This window comes from Pseudophryne corroboree, chromosome 2 (assembly GCF_028390025.1).
Source record: "Pseudophryne corroboree isolate aPseCor3 chromosome 2, aPseCor3.hap2, whole genome shotgun sequence".
NCBI lineage: Eukaryota > Metazoa > Chordata > Amphibia > Anura > Myobatrachidae > Pseudophryne > Pseudophryne corroboree.
Genome location: NC_086445.1, coordinates 864,130,465 through 864,153,210, shown reverse-complemented (window position 1 = coordinate 864,153,210; position 22,746 = coordinate 864,130,465). Strand labels below are relative to the sequence as shown.

Here is a 22,746-nt window from a genome sequence, read left to right as displayed (position 1 = left end):
TCGCTTAATTGCTGTTCCTGTAGCCAGCAACAGACGAACCTCCGGAGTCAAAGTGATCATGTGAGATCTGATCCAATGAGGTAGGCCGTCCCACTTGGAAATAACTAATATCTACAGAGGACGGGAATGAAATTGAGCGTACTCTACCATGTCAAATAAAGACACCATCAGGCCAAGTACTTGCATTGACGAGTTTAACGACACTCTGGGGCGACAAAGGAAACATCTTATCCGGTCCTGAACCTTCAGGACTTTTTCTGGAGACAGAAACAGTTGCTGACTGTGTGTGTCCAGGAGTGCCCCCAGGTCTACCATGCTCTGAGCTGGGACCAGCGAGGATTTCTTCCAATGGATGAGCCACCCGTGGGCTAGTAGGAAGCTTACCGTCAGTTGCAGATGACTGAGGAGGACATTGTGGGAGTTTGCCAGAATCAGCGAGTCATCCAGATACGGCAGGATCCTGACTCCCTGGTGACGGAGATGGCCCGTCATTATAGCCATGACCTTGGTGAAGATCCAAGGAGCCATAGCCAGTCCAAAACGGCAGAGCCTAGAACTGATAGTGAAGGTCGCCAATAGCAAACCGCAAATACTACTGATCCTGTATATCCAGGGATACCATATAGTCTCCAGGTTCCATATCCAGTACAATTGAGCGAAGTGTTTCCATACACAACTTGGATACTCTCACAGACTTGTTCAGTGATTTAAGGTTGAGGATAGGCCAGAAAGACCCATTGGATTTCGGAACAAGAAACAGGGTCGAGTAGTAATCTCTGCCTCTGTGGGACAGAGGTACCGGCATCACCACTCCTGCATTCAGGAGGGAACTCACAACCTTTTGCACATCTTGCACCTTTAACGGATCCGAAGGGATAACCATGGTATAAAACTGGCGGGGGGGGGGGGGGGACGTCTCTTGAATGAGACTGCGTTCCTGTGAGACAACTTCCTGCACTCATGCGTCTGAAGTGGTCTTTAACCAGACCTGGGTGGACTGCAGAATTCGGCCTACCACCCTGAGGTCCCCCAGGGGGAGGCCCGCCCGGTCATGCGGCAGGCTTGTCTTGTTTAGAAGCAGGCTGATGGGACGCCCAGGATTGTTTAGCCTTGGGCTTTGTGAGCATGAGACTGTCTCGGGTATGCCTGGCTGTTTTGCTTTCCCTTGAGGCCGAAAGGAACGAAAAGTGGTACCTTTTGCCTTCTGTGCAGAAGGATTAATATTTGGTAGAAAAGCAGTCTTAGTAGCTGCTAAGTCAGACACAATTTTATTAAGGTCTTCCCCAAACAAAATGTCCCCCTTAAAGGGGAGAACCTCCAAGGTCTTTTTGGAATCCAGGACCACCTTCCATGACCTCAACTAAAGAATACGGCGAGCCAGGACAGACGTAGTCGACGCCTTGGCTGCCAACACCGCCTCAGAGGACGCCTCTTGAATGTAATAGGCGGTGGTGGTAATGTGAGACAGGTATTGTCTGGCATTGTCAGATATATCCTCGGACAGCTCTTCCTCTAATGCCTGAACCCATGCTTCAATAACTTTTGCAGCCCCAGAGGCTGCAATAGTGGGTCTATGTACAGTACCTGTAAGGGAGTAAATAGATTTCAGGCATCCCTCCACACGCTTATCTGTCGGTTCCTTCAGTGAAGTGACAGTGGTGATAGGCAGAGTGGATGACACCACTAGGCGGGTGACATGAGAATCCAACGGCGGTGGATTCTCCCACGTTACATAACTCTGCAGGGAGAGGATAGCAAGCCAAGGCCCGTTTAGACAGAGGAAATTTCTTCCCTGGACTAGACCAGGGTTCCTGCCTGTTGTCCACCAAATGGTCATAATGGGGTAATAGATTTTTAACCACCTTCTGCCGTTTAAACATATCAGTTTTCTTAGCCACAGTAGTTGAATTCTCATCATCACTAATTTGTAGGATCTGCTTAACAGCAACCACTAGGGCAGGGACATCAATTTGCAATGGAGAATCCTCATCAGAAACACCTGACTCAGTGTCTGACAGAACAGTATGCACCCCCTCTTCTTCAGATGAAACATCTGAGAGATACGTGGATTGTGAGGAGGAAGAAGCCTGCTTAGATGACCCAGATACACCGGAGTGACATGGAGTAGGTTTTTATCTGACAACGGATTGATTTCATTGCTGCAACTGATTACACAAATTTTCCGCCCAAGGCGGATTAACCATAGGGACAATTTGTGGCTGTAGCGGCACAGGTGGTCCCATAGGGTGCGTAAGACGTTCCACCAGAGTACCTAGTAGGTTTGTGAACGCAGCCCAGGGTGGCTCCTGATTGGTTACAGGAGCTGCGGACTGACTGGGAGATGTATGACACACAGTACACAGACCATCACACAACACCTCCCCCTCTAGTAAATCCTTGGCGCATGCTCTGCATGATGCAGGAGCGTCCACAGACTTACTGCCCTTCTTGTTAGACATTGCACACAAATGCAACAACAGAGCGGTTTAGTACAATAAAGTTACACACAGTACAATACCTGCAAACAAATCCGTTAGTATGTGACTGAATACACAGTACACAACACCTGCTCATATATACAGATATAAAACCACAGCACTCGCCACCCCAGAAGCGGGGTACATGACTGCACTTACCACTCATAGGGTGGGGTGCATGTAGCCCATGAACACATACTTAAATACAAACAGAAAATTCAGCACTCATCATAGCAAGCTCACTTATCCTCACCTCATCAATAAATAAATGATGGGGGTTTAGTTAGTGAATTGGCCAATGCACAGAAGCCTGCAAACCAATCGTCAATGTACCCCACCTTCTTGCAGGTCCTACACTATCACTGAGTCTTAAAACCTGGCAACTGTTTCACACATAATATAACTGCAAAAATGCCTACTTGGTATGCCGGACTTCACCATCCGAGCCCGGATCAGAGTCAGGCTCAGGTTTTCCGGCATGACTCGGAAACCAGAACGAAGCAAAACGTCATCATCCCGCTGTCGGATTCTCGCGCGGTTTGGATTCCATATAAAGAGCCACGCGTCGCCGCCATCTTCACTCCAGCATTGGAGAATGTAGAGCGAGGACATGTCTCCGTCCTCAGTGCCCGTGTCTTGTGCTAAATCTGTCCAGTCACAGTGGTTGTGTCCTCTGCTGTCATAAATCCAGTGCTGCTGTATAAGTCCAGTCCAGTGGTGCTGTGTGGTCCTGCATCAGTCCAGGGGTGGTGTCCCTGTGCTGTCGCACGAGTCCAGCTGTACTGCCGCACGAGTCCAGCTGTACTGCCGCACGAGTCCAGCTGTACTGCCGCACGAGTCCAGTGGTACTGGCGTAAAAGTCCAATGATCCTGCGGTATAATAACAGTGGTACTGGCGTATAAGTCCAGTCCAGTGATACTGCCGTATATGTCCAGTGATACTGCCACATATGTTCATTGATACTGCCACATATGTTCATTGATACTGCCGTATATGTCCAGTGATCCTGCCGTATAATTCCATATAATTCTGTAAAATCCAGTCCAGTGGTGCAGCCATATATGTTCAGTGGTGGTGTCCTGTGCTGTATATTATTTAGTCCAAATAAATGGGTTATTAATATTTTATCCAAATCATTTTCACAGGGTTATCCCTGTGTGGTGTAGAGTTACGATCTCCTGTGCCGCATATTGTGTTATATAACTCCAGAAAAATAATGGAGAACAAAAATTTGGAGGATAAAATAGGGAAAGATCAAGAACCACTTCCTCCTAGTGCTGAAGCTGCTGCCACTAGTCACTACATAGACCATGAAATGCCATCAACGCCATTCTGTGATTTTAGCCGTTTTTATGTTTTTTCAAAAAAAATCATCCAGATCCAAAACACGAAAGGGTGCTTTTGGCAAAACCAACCCAAAACCAAAACACAAGCGAGGGAATTAGAACCAAAACACGAAAAGCGCCCGCCGAACATCTCTAAAAAAAAAATATATATATATATATATATATAATAAGAATTTACTTACCGATAATTCTATTTCTCGGAGTCCGTAGTGGATGCTGGGGTTCCTGAAAGGACCATGGGGAATAGCGGCTCCGCAGGAGACAGGGCACAAAAAGTAAAGCTTTATGATCAGGTGGTGTGTACTGGCTCCTCCCCCTATGACCCTCCTCCAAGCCTCAGTTAGGATACTGTGCCCGGACGAGCGTACACAATAAGGAAGGATTTATGAATCCCGGGTAAGACTCATACCAGCCACACCAATCACACCGTACAACCTGTGATCTAAACCCAGTTAACAGTATGATAACAGAGGAGCCTCTGAAAGATGGCTCCCTACAACAATAACCCAATTTAGGTAACAATAACTATGTACAATTATTGCAGATAATCCGCACTTGGGATGGGCGCCCAGCATCCACTACGGACTCCGAGAAATAGAATTATCGGTAAGTAAATTCTTATTTTCTCTATCGTCCTAGTGGATGCTGGGGTTCCTGAAAGGACCATGGGGATTATACCAAAGCTCCCAAACGGGCGGGAGAGTGCGGATGACTCTGCAGCACCGAATGAGAGAACTCCAGGTCCTCCTTAGCCAGGGTATCAAATTTGTAGAATTTTACAAACGTGTTCTCCCCCGACCACGTAGCCGCTCGGCAGAGTTGTAATGCCGAGACCCCTCGGGCAGCCGCCCAAGAAGAACCCACCTTCCTTGTGGAGTGGGCATTTACCGATTTTGGCTGTGGCAGGCCTGCCACAGAATGTGCAAGCTGAATCGTACTACAAATCCAGCGCGCAATAGTCTGCTTAGACGCAGGAGCGCCCAACTTGTTGGGAGCATATAGTATAAACAGTGAGTCAGATTTCCTGACTCCAGCTGTCCTTGAAATGTATATTTTTAAAGCTCTGACAACGTCCAACAACTTGGAGTCCTCCAAGTCGCTTGTAGCCGCAGGCACTACAATAGGCTGAAAAGAGTTTTTAGGTCGGTGCGCTTAATCACACGTTCAAATGTTTACTGTGGAGTAATTGGTCGTCAGAAAGTTCTGCTATTTCTTAGGTTAAGTCAGTCGTAGACACTCCGTTAAAGGACACCTCCCAAGCTTCTTTGGAGGCTGCACCGTTCTTCAAAAATGACTTGGGTATGTTCAGTCATGCAATTCTGTAAGGCAGGGGAAAAGAACAGGCGCCATATGGTGTAGTATTTAGGAATAAATGGAGTGATATGTATGTGAATAAAATATAAGTACCGGATAGATTCTTGAGATTAAGCCTGTATATCTCAGACAATTCTTTGTGGCTGTTTCCCCACCAGATAAATTCTTGAGATTAAGCCTGTATATCTCAGACAATTCTTTGTGGCTGTTTCCCACCTAGGAAATAAAGATCATCGCCATATGGTGTAGTAACCTCAGGTATATCTTGGGGTGCCCCCCCTTTCTATTTTAAGCGTACCAAATGGAAAATTCAATAAAGCATATAGGATATATATATATCCATGTAGAACAAGTCGGTCCAGTAATGTGTGATAGCTTGAATCAATCGTCTGCTACTGCCTTTGTATATTATCAATAAAGTATTTAATCATCAACAATAGTAATATATAAATTCAAAAAATAAAACAAATCATAAATCTTAGCTGATTGATATAGGCAGTAGGCAGGTCAGTCAGTCTCTTTATTGATAATATACAAAGGCAGTAGCAGACGATTGATTCAAGCTATCACACATTACTGGACCGACTTGTTCTACATGGATATATATATATCCTATATGCTTTATTGAATTTTCCATTTGGTACGCTTAAAATAGAAAGGGGGGGCACCCCAAGATATACCTGAGGTTACTACACCATATGGCGATGATCTTTATTTCCTAGGTGGGAAACAGCCACAAAGAATTGTCTGAGATATACAGGCTTAATCTCAAGAATTTATCTGGTGGGGAAACAGCCACAAAGAATTGTCTGAGATATACAGGCTTAATCTCAAGAATCTATCCGGTACTTATATTTTATTCACATACATATCACTCCATTTATTCCTAAATACTACACCATATGGCGCCTGTTCTTTTCCCCTGCCTTACTACAATAGGCTGGTTCAGATGAAATGCTGACACCACCTTAGGGAGAAAATGCGGACGAGTCCGCAGTTCTGCCCTGTCCGAATGGAAAATCAGATATGGGCTTTTGTAAGATAAAGCTGCCAGTTCTGACACTCTCCTGGCCGAAGCCAGGGCTAGTAGCATGGTCACTTTCCATGTGAGATATTTCTTCTGGAAGAAAATCGACAGGGCCGAAATTTGAACCTTAATAGATCCCAATTTGAGACCCATAGACAATCCTGATTGCAGGAAATGTAGGAATCGACCCAGTTGAAATTCCTCCGTCGGAGCACTCCGATCCTCGCACCACGCAACATATTTTCGCCAAATGCGGTGATAATGTTGCGCGGTTACTTCCTTCCTTGCTTTAATCAAGGTAGGAATGACTTCTTCCGGAATGCCTTTTCCCTTTAGGATCCGGCGTTCAACCGCCATGCCGTCAAACGCAGCCGCGGTAAGTCTTGAAACAGACAAGGACCCTGCTGAAGCAGGTCCCTTCTCAGAGGTAGAGGCCACGGATCCTCCGTGATCATCTCTTGAAGTTCCGGGTACCAAGTCCTTCTTGGCCAATCCGGAGCCACTAGTATCGTTCTTACTCCTCTTTGCCGTATAATTCTCAATACTTTTGGTATGAGAGGCAGAGGAGGAAACACATACACCGACTGGTACACCCAAGGCGTTACCAGCGCGTCCACAGCTATTGCCTGCGGATCTCTTGACCTGGCGCAATACCTGTCCAGTTTTTTGTTGAGGCGAGACGCCATCATGTCCACCATTGGTCTTTCCCAACGGGTTACAAGCATGTGGAAAACTTCTGGATGAAGTCCCCACTCTCCCGGGTGAAGGTCGTGTCTGCTGAGGAAGTCTGCTTCCCAGTTGTCCACTCCCGGGATGAACACTGCTGACAGTGCTATCACATGATTCTCCGCCCAGCGAAGAATCCTTGCAGCTTCTGCCATTGCACTCCTGCTTCTTGTGCCGCCCTGTCTGTTTACATGGGCGACTGCCGTGATGTTGTCCGACTGGATCAACACCGGTTTTCCTTGAAGCAGAGGTTCTGCCTGGCTTAGAGCATTGTAGATTGCTCTTAGTTCCAGAATGTTTATGTGAAGAGACGTTTCCAGGCTCGACCACACGCCCTGGAAGTTTGTTCCTTGTGTGACTGCTCCCCAGCCTCTCAGGCTGGCGTCCGTGGTCACCAGGATCCAATCCTGTATGCCGAATCTGCGGCCCTCCAATAGATGAGCACTCTGCAACCACCACAGAAGAGATACCCTTGTCCTTGGAGACAGGGTTATCCGCTGGTGCATTTGAAGATGCGACCCTGACCATTTGTCCAGCAGATCCCTCTGGAAAACTCTTGCGTGGAATCTGCCGAATGGAATTGCTTCGTAAGAAGCCACCATTTTTCCCAGGACTCTTGTGCATTGATGTACAGACACCTTTCCTGGTTTTAGGAGGTTCCTGACAAGTTCGGATAACTCCTTGGCTTTTTCCTCCGGGAGAAAAACCTTTTTCTGAATCGTGTCCAGAATCATCCCTAAGAACAGCAGACGTGTTGTCGGAATTAACTGGGATTTTGGAATATTCAGAATCCACCCGTGCTGCTTTAGCACTTCTTGAGACAGTGCTAGTCCCATCTCTAGCTGTTCTCTGGACCTTGCCCTTATTAGGAGATCGTCCAAGTATGGGATAATTAATACGCCTTTTCTTCGAAGAAGAATCATCATCTCGGCCATTACCTTGGTAAAGACCCGAGGTGCCGTGGACAATCCAAACGGCAGCGTCTGAAACTGATAGTGACAGTTCTGTACGACGAACCTGAGGTACCCCTGGTGTGAGGGGTAAATTGGAACGTGGAGATACGCATCCTTGATGTCCAAGGATACCATAAAGTCCCCTTCTTCCAGGTTCGCTATCACCGCTCTGAGTGACTCCATCTTGAACTTGAACTTTTTTATGTACAGGTTCAAGGATTTCAGATTTAGAATAGGTCTTACCGAGCCATCCGGCTTCGGTACCACAAATAGAGTGGAATAATACCCCTTTCCTTGTTGTAAAAGGGGTACCTTGACTATCACCTGCTGAGAGTACAGCTTGTGAATGGCTTCCAAGACCGTCACCCTGTCGGAGGGGGACGTTGGTAAAGCAGACTTCAGGAAACGGCGAGGTGGAGACGTCTCTAGTTCCAACCTGTAACCCTGAGATATTATCTGCAGGATCCAGGGATCCACCTGCGAGTGAGCCCACTGCGCGCTGAAATTCTTGAGACGACCCCCCACCGCCCCCGAGTCCGCTTGAGAAGCCCCAGCGTCATGCTGAGGCTTTTGTAGAAGCGGGGGAGGGCTTCTGTTCCTGGGAAGGAGCTGCCTGTTGCAGTCTCTTCCCCTTTCCTCTGCCTCGTGGCAGATATGAATATCCCTTTGCTCTCTTGTTTTTAAAGGAACGAAAGGGCTGCGGCTGAAAAGTCGGTGTCTTTTTCTGTTGGGGAGTGACTTGAGGTAAAAAGGTGGATTTCCCGGCTGTAGCCGTGGCCACCAAATCCGATAGACCAACACCAAATAACTCCTCCCCTTTATACGGCAAAACTTCCATATGCCGTTTTGAGTCCGCATCACCTGACCACTGTCGCGTCCATAAACTTCTTCTGGCCGAAATGGACATAGCACTTACCCGTGATGCCAGTGTGCAAATATCCCTCTGTGCATCACGCATATAAAGAAACGCATCCTTTATTTGCTCTAAAGACAGTAAAACATTGTCCCTATCCAGGGTATCAATATTTTCAATCAGGGACTCTGACCAAGCTACCCCAGCACTGCACATCCAGGCTGTCGCTATAGCTGGTCGTAGTATAACACCTGTATGTGTGTATATACTTTTTTGGATATTTTTCATCCTCCTATCTGCTGGATCTTTAAGTGCGGCCGTCTCAGGAGAGGGTAACGCCACTTGTTTTGATAAGCGTGTGAGCGCCTTGTCCACCCTAGGAGGTGTTTCCCAGCGCGCCCTAACCTCTGGCGGGAAAGGGTATAAAGCCAATAACTTCTTTGAAATTAGCAGTTTTTTATCGGGGGCAACCCACGCTTCATCACACACCTCATTTAATTCATCTGATTCAGGAAAAACTATAGGTAGTTTTTTCACACCCCACATAATACCCTGTTTTGTGGTACCTGTAGTATCAGCAATATGTAACGCCTCCTTCATTGCCAAAATCATATAACGTGTGGCCCTACTGGAAAATACGGTTGATTCGTCACCGTCGCCACTGGAATCAGTGCCTGTGTCTGGGTCCGTGTCGACCGACTGAGGTAACGGGCATTTTACAGCCCCTGACGGTGTTTGAGGCGCCTGGACAGGTGCTGATTGATTGTCCGGCCGTCTCATGTCGTCAAACGACTGCTTTAGCGTGTTGACACTATCCCGTAATTCCATAAATAAAGCCATCCATTCTGGTGTCGACTCCCTAGGGGGTGACATCCCCATATTTGGCAATTGCTCCGCCTCCACACCAATATCGTCCTCATACATGTCGACACACACGTACCGACACACAGCAGACACACAGGGAATGCTCTTAAAGAAGACAGGACCCCACTAGCCCTTTGGGGAGACAGAGGGAGAGTTTGCCAGCACACACCAAAAGCGCTATATATGACAGGGATAGCCTTATAATAAGTGCTCCCTATATAGCTGCTTTAATATATATAATTTTGCCACAATTTTGCCCCTCCTCTCTTGTTTTACCCTGTTTCTGTAGTGCAGTGCAGGGGAGAGCCTGGGAGCCTTCCTGACCAGCGGAGCTGTGTGAGGAAAATGGCGCTGTGTGCTGAGGAGATAGGCCCCGCCCCTTTTTCGGCGGGCTCGTCTCCCGCTCTTTAACGGATTCTGGCAGGGGTTAAATATCTCCATATAGCCCCCGGAGGCTATATGTGAGGTATTTTATGCCAAAAAATAGGTTTACATTGCTTCCCAGGGCGCCCCCCCCCCCCAGCGCCCTGCACCCTCAGTGACTGCCGTGTGAAGTGTGCTGAGAGCAATGGCGCACAGCTGCAGTGCTGTGCGCTACCTTAAGAAGACTGAGGAGTCTTCTGCCGCCGATTCTGGACCTTCTTCTCTTTTCAGCATCTGCAAGGGGGCCGGCAGCGAGGCTCCGGTGACCATCCAGGCTGTACCTGTGATCGTCCCTCTGGAGCTAATGTCCAGTAGCCAAAGAAGTCAATCCATCCTGCACGCAGGTGAGTTCACTTCTTCTCCCCTAAGTCCCTCGTTGCAGTGATCCTGTTGCCAGCAGGACTCACTGTAAAATAAAAAACCTAAGCTAAACTTTTCTAAGCAGCTCTTTAGGAGAGCCACCTAGATTGCACCCTTCTCGGACGGGCACAAAAACCTAACTGAGGCTTGGAGGAGGGTCATAGGGGGAGGAGCCAGTACACACCACCTGATCATAAAGCTTTACTTTTTGTGCCCTGTCTCCTGCGGAGCCGCTATTCCCCATGGTCCTTTCAGGAACCCCAGCATCCACTAGGACGATAGAGAAATATATATATATATATATATATATATATATATATATATATATATATATATATAAAATTTAGCACATCTACGATCAGTCACACAGATATGCGGGGGGGAACGCCCAGTACAGGGCTAGTCTGCCCAGCATGTCAGGCACGGCCTGACACCCCCGCACAAATACAAAAGCATTGCACAGCGGCGATGCTTTTGTACTTTAGGAGTAGCTCCCTCGTCGAGGAGCTACTCGTCGCTGTGAGGGTCGCATCGGCTGCGTGTGATGTCACGCAGCCGCCGCGGCCCACCCCCCAACGGTCCGGGCACGCCTGTGTTGCCCGGCCCGCATTACCCCTACACGGCGGCCAAAAGCCACCGGCCCACCCACTCCCGCCCAGGGACTGCCTCTGCCTGTCAATCAGTTCAGACCTGATCGGCTGCTGTGCGAAAACGCACAGCACTGATCAGGTCTGAATTAGGCCCCTAGTCCCTTAGGGTACAGAATATAGTGATAGATATATTTGGGAACACTGAAAGTGAAACCATACAGCAGATACACAAAGTTACAGGCAATGCAGATAATTATTATGACAATAAAACTGCACTGGACTAGTATATGTATAGATATATAAATAGTAAGATTTTACTTACCGGTAAATCTACTTCTCGTAGTCCGTAGAGGATGCTGGGGACTCCGTAAGGACAATGCGGAAAGAATTTAGTTCCTGGTGTGCACTGGCTCCTCCCTCTATGCCCCTCCTCCAGACCTCAGTTAGAGAAACTGTGCCCAGAGGAGATGGACAGTACGAGGAAAGGATTTTGTTAATCCAAGGGCAAGATTCATACCAGCCACACCAATCACACCGTATAACTTGTGATAACTACCCAGTCAACAGTATGAAAACAACATATCATCAGTTCAAGACCGATGCAACTATAACATAACCCTTATTGAAGCAATAACTATATACAAGTATTGCAGGGAGCGCCACGTCGTGGGCTGTGCGCGTCTGAGCTGTCAGGCGGCGCATAGCACATAGGCGCTCCATTATATTCAATGGTGGGAACTTTGCAGTCAGCGGTTGACCGCGAGTAACCTCAACCACTGACGCAAAGTTCCCACCATTGGATACAATGGAGCGCCTATGTGCTACATTGTATCTCGAGTGCGCCGCCTAACAGCTCAGACGCGCACAGCCAATCAGGAGAGTGCCACGACGTGGCGCTCCCTGATTGGCTCAAGGGACCCTCTTTGACAGGAGTCACGGGGGGTCCCGGCATATGGGGAAAGGGGTCCCATGTGTAAACATGGGACCCCTTTCAGTGCGTGGATCGGGTTTTGCGTTTTATTATTTTGCCAAGTATGTGGATTACAAGCAGAAGAGGACAGATCTACACAGGATTTTTGTGAGGGGACCGACACTTCGTGTCAACATAGGTAAGTATGTGTGTGTCGGTGTGCATGTATGTAATAAAGTTATACTATCACGGTGTGCGTGTACGGTTTTTATTTGGGTTTTTTTTTGCAGTAGAACTACAGGTACCAGCGGGCCTGTTTCCCCCCTGCATGCTGGTACTTGTGGTTCACCAAGTACCAGCTTGCGGGGGAGGCTTGCTGGGACCTGTAGTTCTGCTACAAACAACAATATTATTTTTTTTGACACTTGGCTATCAGCCTCCCATCCGCCGCCCTTGGATGGGGGGGGGAGACAGCCTCGGGCTTCACCCCTGGCCCTTGGGTGGCTGGAGGGGGGAGGGGGACCCCTTAATTTAAGGGTTCCCCACTCCTCCAGGGTACCCCGGCCATGGGTGACTAGTTGGGGAGGTAATGCCACGGCCGCAGGGACCTACATAAATGTGTCCCCCGGCTGTGGCATTATGACTAGTGGAGCCTGGTGCGAAAAATACGGGGGACCCCTACATCTTTTGTCCCCCGTATTTTTTGCACCAGGACCGGACGCTGAGCCCGGTGCTGGTTGTTAAAATACGGGGGATCCCCTGTCATTTTCCCCCCCGGATTTTTACAACCAGGACCGGCTCAAAGAGCCCGAGGCTGGTTATGCTTATGAGGGGGGACCCCACGCATTTTTTTTCAGGGTTTTTTAAACACTTTTGTGCCGTCCATGAAGTCGAATCCAGGATGCACACTATCGTCAATTGGTCCGTTTTTCGACAGCGGGACTGTCGAATCCGTTTTTTATTGAATATGTCGCATTCGGGTCCCGGCGGGAGGGTGTCTGACTGTCGAATTAAAAAACGGTCGAATTCCGCAATTGCATGTACCCCATAGAACCTTATGAACGTGTTCACTGGAGGACCACGTAGCCGCCTTGCACAATTGTTCCAGGGTCGCCCCACGGTGGGCCGCCCAAGAAGGTCCAACCGACCGAGTAGAATGGGCTTTGATGGTAACAGGAGCTGGACGACAAGCCTGTTAATCAGCATGTGCAATCACCATTCTAATCCATCTGGCCAGAGTCTGCTTGGAAGCAGGCCAGCCACGGTTGTGAAAACCAATCAGTACAAAAAGAGAATTAGATTTCCTAATGGAGAATGTTCTCTTCACATAGATACGGAGAGCCTGTACCAAATCCAAAGACCGCTCTTAGGAGGACAACTCAGGAAAATTAAAGGCCGGAACCACATTCTCCTTGTTAAGGTGGAAGGAGACACCACCTTGGGTAAATAACCTGGCCGCGTTCTAAGAACCGCCCGGTCACAGTGAAAAATCAAATGGGGAGACTTACAGGATAAGGCACCCAAGTCCGAGACCCTTCTAGCTGAAGCAATAGCCAGCAAAAATAGCACGTTAAGGGAAAGCCACTTAAGGTCAGCAGAGGCAAGAGGTTCAAATGGAGACTCTTGCAAGGCCTCCAGTACCACCGACAGATCCCAAGGGGCCACAGGAGGTACATAAGGAGGCTGAATACGCAACACGCCCTGAGTGAATGTATGAACATCAGGTAGGGCAGCAATCTTTCTCTGAAACCAAACCGACAAAGCAGAAATGTGAACCGTGAGGGAGGCCAGACGAAGGCTTAAGTCCAGGCCCTGTTGTAGGAAGGCCAACAGTTTGGCCATGCTAAACTTGAAAACGTCATGATTGTGACACGCACACCAAGTAAAGTAAGCATTCCAGACCCTATGGTAAATCCGAGCAGAAGCCGGCATACGGGCCTTCAATATAGTTTGAAAGACCGCCTCAGAAAAACCCTTGGCCCTCAGGACAGAAGCTTCAAGAGCCATACCGTCAAAGCCAGACGGGCCAAGTCCCGGTAAACACAAGGGCCCTGAACGAGAAGGTCTGGTCATTGTGGAAGTAGAAGGGGACGATCTAGCGAGAGGCCCTGTAGATCGGAGAACCAATGCCCTAAAAATGGTAAAGTGACTCCTCCCACTTTGGCGCTAATCCAATGCTACACTTTTTGCAGGAACTTCTATTTTCTCAATAAAATGTAATGTACCGGCTTGATGTGAATAAAATATAAATTTAATACTACACAATGATTAAAAGTGAGACGAAAACAGAACCCAACATGGGAAACAGAGTCCTACCAAGATGATAATCGGAGCCGCAGGTGTTATGAATGCAAGGTATTTACCGGGAACAATACCCTGCATGTGGCTCCGTCAGGCGTGTTCCCCAGTGGTCCCTTTCACAGTCAAGGATGTCCAGAAGCACAGGAAAGTACTGGAAAGCAGGTGCCGACGCTGTACAGCCTTGAAAAAGGGACTTTGATGTCCCAAAACGCGTCGGCACCTGCTTTCCAGTACTTTCCTGTGCTTCTGGACATCCTTGACTGTGAAAGGGACCACTGGGGAACACGCCTGACGGAGCCACATGCAGGGTATTGTTCCCGGGAAATACCTTGCATTCATAACACCTGCGGCTCCGATTATCATCTTGGTAGGACTCTGTTTCCCATGTTGGGTTCTGTTTTCGTCTCACTTTTAATCATTGTGTAGTATTAAATTTATATTTTATTCACATCAAGCCGGTACATTACATTTTATTGAGAAAATAGAAGTTCCTGCAAAAAGTGTAGCATTGGATTAGCGCCAAAGTGGGAGGAGTCACTTTACCATTTTTAGTGCATTTTTACCGTTTGGAGTTTGTAGGGAACTCCCAGACTACCCCCAGGCCTGCACAAATCCTTACAGCGCAACCATCCACCTTTATTATTCCTTTTTTGGAGAACCAGTGCCGTCTGTGCCACGCTGGAGCGATCAGAAGTAGGTTTCCTCCTTCTTGCTTGAAATTCCATATTACTCTGGGCAGGAGTGACACCGGAGGGAACACGTAAGGCAGCCGAAAGTTCCATGAAATTTCCACAGCATCCACGAACGCTGCTTGAGGATCCCTTGTCCTTGCTCCAAAGACCGGAACCTTGTGATTGTGCACATCTGGAAGGCCCCACATATCCACGAGTAGTTGAAACACCTTTGGATGAGGGCTCCACTCTCCGGCGTGTATGTCCCGACGACTGAGAAAGTTCGCTTCCCAGTTTAGGACCCCCGGAGTGAACACTGCAGATATGGCCGGCAGATGGCATTCTGCCCACTGAAGAATCCGTGATACTTTCCTCATTGCCATGCGGCTTCGAGTGCCGCCTTGATGATTGATGTATGCCACCGTGGTGGCGTTGTCCGACTGTACTTGAACAAGTCTGTTCTGTATCAAATGCTGGGCCAGGTTTAATGCATTGAACACTGCCCGCAGTTCCAGACTGTTTATTAGGAGCAGAGACTCCTCCTCGGTCCACCGACCCTGAAGAGAGTGTTGTTCCAACACCGCGCCCAAACCTCTCAGACTGGCATCCGTCGTCAGCAGGACCCAGTTGGATATCCAGAAGGGACGGCCCCTGCTCAATCGTTGGTCCTGGAGACACCAAGCTCAGTGACAGGCGGACCTCCGGAGATCATATGAGATCTGATCCGGTGAGGCAGGCTGTCCCACTTGGTCAGAATTAACTTCTGTAAAGGGCGAGAATGAAATTGATCATACTCCACCACGTCGAAAGCCGACACCATGAGACCTAGCACTTGCATTGCCGAATGTATCAACACTTGCGGACGAGATAGGAAGCATCGAATCCTGTCCTGAAGCTTCAGGACTTTCTCCTGAGACAACAACTACTGCTGGTTGTGACTGTCCAATAACGCTCCCAGGTGCACCATGCTCCGAGCAGGAACCAGGGAGGATTTCTTCCAGTTGATTAGCCACCCGTGGGCTTTCATGAACTGTACCGTCAGATCTAGATGACACAGGAGAAGTTCTGGGGAATTTGCCAGGATCAACAAATTGTCCAAGTACGGTAGGATCCTGACCCCTTGACGGCGTAGTACAGTCGTCATTACCGCCATTATTTTGGTGAAAACTCGGAGCCGTTGTCAAACCAAAAGGTAACGCCCGAAATTGGTACTGAAGGGTGCCCACCGCAAACCTCAGGTACTGCTGATGAGACACTGCAATAGGAATATGCAGGTAGATATCCTGTATGTCCAGGGAGACCATATAGTCCCCAGGCTCCAAGGCCAGAACAATAGAGCGCAGAGTTTCCATACGAAACTTGGAGATCCGCACATACTTGTTCAAGGACTTCAGATTGAGAATGGGCCGCGAGGACCTGTTCGGTTTCGGGACTAGAAACAGCGGTGAATAGTACCCCTTGCCTCTCTGAGTCAGAGGCACCTGTACTACCACTCCTGTGGACAGGAGGGAATGTACCACCGAATGCAGAGTGTTTGCTTTCGCCGGGTCCAGAGGAACATCTGTTAAGTAAAATCGATGAGGGGGACGATTCTTGAAGGGTACGGCGTAACCGCGAGTGACGACTTCCCTTACCCAGGCATCGGAAGTGGTTTTCAACTATTCCTGGGCAAAACCTGGAAGTCGGCCCCCCACCCTGGGATCCCCCAGAGGGAGGCCAGCCCCCTCATGCAGCAGGCTGGTCAGTTTTGGAAGCAGGCTGACGGGCAGACCAGGACCGTTTTGGTCTGGGCTTGGCAGGTCTGGAAGCACAAGTTTGCTTTGGGTACGCCTGACCTTTTGCTTTACCTGGAGGACGAAAGGGCCAAGAGAAAGTACTTTTAGCCATCTGAGTGGAAGGAGCTGTACTAGGTAGGCAAGCTATTTTAGCAGTAGCCAGATCAGCCACAATCTTATTGAGGTCTTCTCCAAAGAGAATGTCTCCCCTGAAAGGAAGCACCTCCAGGGTTTTCTTGGAATCCATATCCACCGACCAGGATCTCAACCAAAGGATACATCTGGTCAAGACGGACGTAGTAGCAGCCTTAGCCGCTAGCACCCCGGCACTCGGAGGCCGCCTCCTTAAGGTACAGAGAAGCCGTGGCAATATATGAGAGACATTGTCGTGCATGCTCAAATGCGTTGGAAGGCAGCTCCGCCTCTAGCTCCTGAGCCCACGCTTCAACAGCCCATGTTGCTGCAATGGTTGGCCTATGCACAGCCCCATGTTAGGGTGTAAATCGTTTTCAAACAACCCTCCACACGTCTATCCATCGGTTCCTTCAGAGAGGTGACGGTAGTTACTGGCAGAGCAGAGGAAACTACCATGCGTGCCACGTGAGAATCTACAGGCGGAGGAGTTTCCCAATTTTTACATAGCTCCGCAGAGAGAGGATAGCGAGCCAACAGTCTCTTATGCGGTGTGAATTTTGTTACCGGGTTTTCCCAGGATTCCTGACGTATGTCAGCCAGCTGTGGCGAATGAGGTAAAACTTGTTTAACCACCTTCTTACGTTTAAATCTGTCCGGACTTTTAGAGACAGCCTCAGGCTCAGGATCAGAGACCTGAAGAATGAGCCTGATCGCCTCAATTAAATCAGGGACATCCACCGTTGACTTCCCTTCCCCATCAGAAGCATCCGAGTCAGTGTCTGTGGGGTCAGTATATGCACCATCCTCCTCAGAGGATGTGGCTGGAATAGCAGTGGATTGTGAGGAAGCAGCGGCCCGTTTAGAAGACGTCTTAGGTGGGCGAGAGTGAGATTTAGATTTAGTCAGTGACCGGTTCAAGTTCTGTAACTGAGTTGAGATTTGATCCGCCCATGGCGGATTGACTGCAGGGACCATAAACTGCTGCACTGGCACAGGTGGTCCCACAGGGGGCGTCAGTTTAGGTACAAGCGTGTTTAATAGCGTGGAAAAGGTAGCCCAAGGTGGGTCATTTGTTGCCCCCCGGTGCTACAGGCCCACTGGGGGGTAAGGAACCCCCTGAACCCTCTGCTGCCATATTTTCCTCAGAAGCGTCTGCAGCATCACCACCACACAATGTGGGAGAAGCCCAAGCTCCGTTACCTCGTGTAGCTGACATAATGAGAAGCACAATATCAGGCAACCTAGTACAATCTTATCAGCGATATACCTAGCAAGAACTCCCAGTGTAGTGTGACTTTCCTAGCAAAAAGTATTTATAATAGACCAATAGATCGGTATATTATAAGAACGGGCGCTTGAACAGAGCTGTGTTTCTAAAAGCTGCTGCTATAATAGGTGATAGTCACCACATGAAAAAACACCAAAGAATATAAAAACAGCGCTACCAGGTGCTGATATTAAATCATTAAAAATATTTAATACAAATAAATTAATAACATATAAAACAAATTGAATAAAATAAGCCTCATGAGCCAGTATTATGACCAAACAGTGGATTTATCCATGGACTCTTATTAAGGCCAAATAGTTGTAAGTGTTCCAATGCTTTTGGTGCTGTCCTGCGCAAAAGTGAATGGTGGTTCGTGAGCCTCTAGTACACTACCTTTGATAAAGCTGCCAAACAGACAGTGAAACGCGTTAGGTTGCCAGTCTATGACCAGGACACCGCCAAGGCCAGTGAGTCTATGGAATCTTCCATCCATTGCTTTTCTCTAAAATTGGACTCCGACGTTTGATTGGACCCGCAGTGGTCTTTAGAGCCTTGATCCATCTCACGCTCACCCGTCTGGAGACCGATCCGCAACTGTGGACATACAGCAATATAAAGGGAGAACCACCATTCACTTTTGCGCAGGACAGCACCATCAGTACCGCGCTAGGTGGAATACCCTGCCTTTCCACTTGGGATCTGGTAACTATCATACGTATATCCATACAGGATACGATATCTCAAAAGCATTGGAACACTTACAACTATTTGGCCTTAATAAGAGTCCATGGATAAATCCACTGTTTGGTCATAATACTGGCTCATGAGGCTTATTTTATTCAATTTGTTTTATATGTTATTAATTTATTTGTATTAAATATTTTTAATGATTTAATATCAGCACCTGGTAGCGCTGTTTTTATATTCTTTGGTGTTTTTTAGTGTGACTTTCCTGTCCGGGAACCGGGAATCCATGAGAGATATAATATATCTATATACACATATATATATATATACACACATATATATATATATATATATACACATATATATATATATACACACATATATATATATATATATATATATATATATATACACACACACATATATACACACAGTGACTACAACTCACAAAAAAAAATACACAGCAAATATATATCGTGAAGTACCAATATTATTCAGAAAACCTGACACAGTTAGCCCCTCTCAGGTTACAGAATATAGGAGTAGCACGCTAAGTGAAATACATGAGATGGCAGCCACGCAGCAGCCACATGCACACACACATATATAGTCACAAGCGTAGAATGCAGAAATTATACACCATAAAACTGCACTGGACTAGCAATATAAAGTAATACTCAGTGTATATATATGTAAACGGTAGATATAACAAAACTCAGTAAAGACTGGATGTATATCACAGGGCGCTTGTACCACACAGCCCTGAATGTATGCACTCTTTCTTAACTAACACTGTCCCTTGACAGGTAGAATACTTAAGTGTCCTATAAAATGCACAGCGCTGGCGAGCAGGCGGCTTTACAGAGGATTTGCCCCAGCAGTCCCAGGAACAACGCAGCTCCGTGTGATGGCGGCTGACAGGGAGTGAGGGAGAGATATGCAGCTCCAGGGCGGGAACATTTACCCAAATGGCACCCTGGGGCTGGGGGAGGGGCTACAGGTCAGGCCTAATCCCCCTGCTGGCTTCCCCACCGGGCGCTGCGGGCTGTTAAAAACGGGTCTTTATAAGAGAAAAAAACCCTCACCTGTGCCCTGCGTCCCGGTGACTAGTGAAGCGGCTTCCCATTTACAGTGTCCACGCCAGCGCGCGCAGCCCACCACCCACAGCCGCGCCGGATCGCAGTAACAGCGGGCCAAAGAGACCCCTTATCTCCTTTTGTACCTGCAGCCACGCGATCTCGGAGGTCAGCGGCGAGTGTGTGTGACTAACAGAAGGACACCGGAGCCTCCGCTGTAGTTATCAGGCAACCAGGGCGCGGGAGTATACAGCGCCGCTGAGGGAGTGATGGAGCTGCAGCAAAGGATGTCTATCTGACCTACATAAAAGCTGCAGCCCTTGAAGTCTTCAAAAGTTCTTCTTTTCTTCTGAAATTAAGCTATAAATTGGCTGCAAGGGCAGCCCCCCTGTTGATTGCCTGCTTACTGCATGGCACCAACTTATAAACTGAGCTCCTGTGCACGGAGGCGGGGTTATAGAGGAGACGGCACTATGCATCTTGGGAACAGTCAAAGCTTTGAGCCTGTTGAAACCTCGGATCAAGATCCTACTCTACACCCCGATGTTAATCCTTGTGGATCCCAGTGTACCCCGCAGCAGAAATTAACGCTCTCCTTCATATTGTGCAGTGTGTAGGCACCAACGATTAACGATGCGCAATCCACGCTCGTTAAGCGTTGGTGCCCCATCGCTTATGCATGCAGGCCAATATGGATAGATTGTCCATATTAGCATGCAGTGCTATGGAGCCGGGCGACAGGGGGAGTGAAGAAACTCCCCCTGTCCCCTCCCCCCCGCCGCCGGGTCACCAGTCGGCCGTTTCCGCTGTTGGACAGCTCGGCGGCGGAACTGCCAGTGTGTAAGGCCCATTAGAAAGCTTTTCAGGGCTGCCCAGTGCAGCCCCCCTGTTAAGCGACATGCTGCTGCAGGCAACAACTCAAAACTGAGCTCCAGTGCCTGGAGGCGAGGTTTATAGAGGAGGCCACAATGCATCCTGGGACAGCCTAAAGCTTTAGCCTGTTGGTGCCTCTGGATCAAGATCCACTCTAAACCATGATGTTTCCCTGTGGAACACAATGTACCCTGCTGCAGAATTCATACTATTGATCTTTTCAATATTTTGACACATGCCCAGTTGAACCACTTGCCTGGCATGGTTGCATTTGATATGACCAAACCTAGGAGTCCGGTACCTGGCTTAGTAGCATGACATTCAACCAACTGTTGACCGGCGTCCGCAGCCCCTGGGGGTGTGCAATGCCCTTTACATTTTCCCCTGGAAACCGGCACTGATTCAGTGGTTTGTAACCGCCGACATTACTGCTAGAATTACACCCCAGAATGCTATGGGGCTGGCATTTTAGAGCACATGCTTTGGAGAGGTACAGTGCGGGGAGGGGAATCGTTCCTCTCCCAGCATATTTTAGCTGATCTCTACGTGCGCAGAGATCAGCTGCAGCAGGTGGGACTGATGTTCAGTCCACCCTGCATGGTGAAGGTGTGGGGGTCTATATGTACATGGGGAGTGGGAGGGGTAACCCCTAAGGTGGAAACATCAACAAGTGGGGGAATATATATATATATATATATATATATATATATATATATATATATATATATATATATAGAAATTATGCTGGGGCGGTTAAATAATAATAAAAAAAATACAGTGGTCACAGTGTAGTGTGGGGAGCAGAAAAGGGTGCTTTTAATGGGGGGGGGGGGTTATAGAATTTTTTTTTAATACTGTGGGGGTACTACTGTTAGGATTAGAGACCAGGTAGTGGTCTATCGTCAAAAAGGAGGTGGGTATTTATTTTATAATGGGGGCCTATAGACGCGGGGGGAGATTGGGAGGTGCAAAGATCCCTCTAGATATATTTATTAAAATATTTAAACATTTTATTAAAAATACTTTCTAAAATTACGTAAACAAAAAAAACAAATTCTGAGCGGTTGTGTGGAGAAAAATTAATCAGTTATGTTGTTGCTAACATCATGTTTTTTGTATGGATCATATCAATACTCAATGTCCCCATGATTGATCCTGTATCGAACATGGAAGATCTAGCTTTCATGTCCACCGCAGAGGAGAACACAAGAGGATATTTATTAAAGCTTGGTAACAAAAGTAGTAGCCAAACAGCTCCTGTCATTTGTCAGACACAGACTGTGACATGACAGCTAGGAGCTGATTTTCTGGCACAATATCTTTATCCACCTTAACCCTCTCCAAGCTTTAATAAATCTCTTCCACAGAGCTGTAGCTCCATGTCCAATAACACAGCTAGGCCATGTATGGCTCCATCTGATGGGGCATTGCCAGTACCTGCCACGCAGAGGCCTGCTGGAATCTACAGTTCCCCCACCCCACCAACTACAGCTGAGCTATGATCGTATATGTTACACCCCCAGATCTCTTCGTTAGACACACACACAGCTGTGAGAACCCCTCAGAGGGCCAATGCGGCCTAGGGAGCAATTACAAGCTCCGCAGGACAGAGGACGCCCATGAAAGAACCATGTATCACCTCGGGTGACGGGCGCCTCCGCTGCGTACTCCCGCTGGCGCGTCGCCGCTCTCGGTGCCGGTGTGCGATGCCGCAGAACCGGGAATGAGGATACAAGCCCCGCTCCTAACCAGCAGACCAGCGGAATGGTAAAGGGCCGTACAAGCAGTCCAACCTGACGTCACTTCCCGACGCAATTCACACGGCGCATGCTCTGCCTGCGGGCAGCTCGCTAGGAACGCTAAGGCGCATGCGCATTCCCCAGCACAGGTCATACAGTTTCTACTGCGCATGTGCACATTATTAGAGATCCGGGAACTACGCCAATAACGTCATGCACATGCGCAGTAGCATACTTGTAAGTGTATTGCGTAACCTAGATCTGCTTGTAAACAAAGGCTACAAGACAGACGTTCATGTCATACTAAATCGTTCATTATAGTATACGGTAGGCTGCTATCACTTTTTAACCGCAGGCACGCGTGGCGTCATTGAA

General features: G+C 48.1%; 1 protein-coding gene across 1 annotated transcript in view; it reads right to left on the bottom strand.

The window, feature by feature from the left end:
• SUPT6H (SPT6 homolog, histone chaperone and transcription elongation factor) overlaps positions 1-22,458 on the bottom strand; it is a 288,449-nt gene extending 265,991 nt beyond the window's left edge. Inside the window, exon 1 of the mRNA XM_063955884.1 lies at positions 22,272-22,458. The gene's annotated coding sequence lies outside the window, so the exon portion shown is untranslated. The remainder of the gene's footprint in view (positions 1-22,271) is intronic.
• Positions 22,459-22,746: the final 288 nt, after the last annotated feature.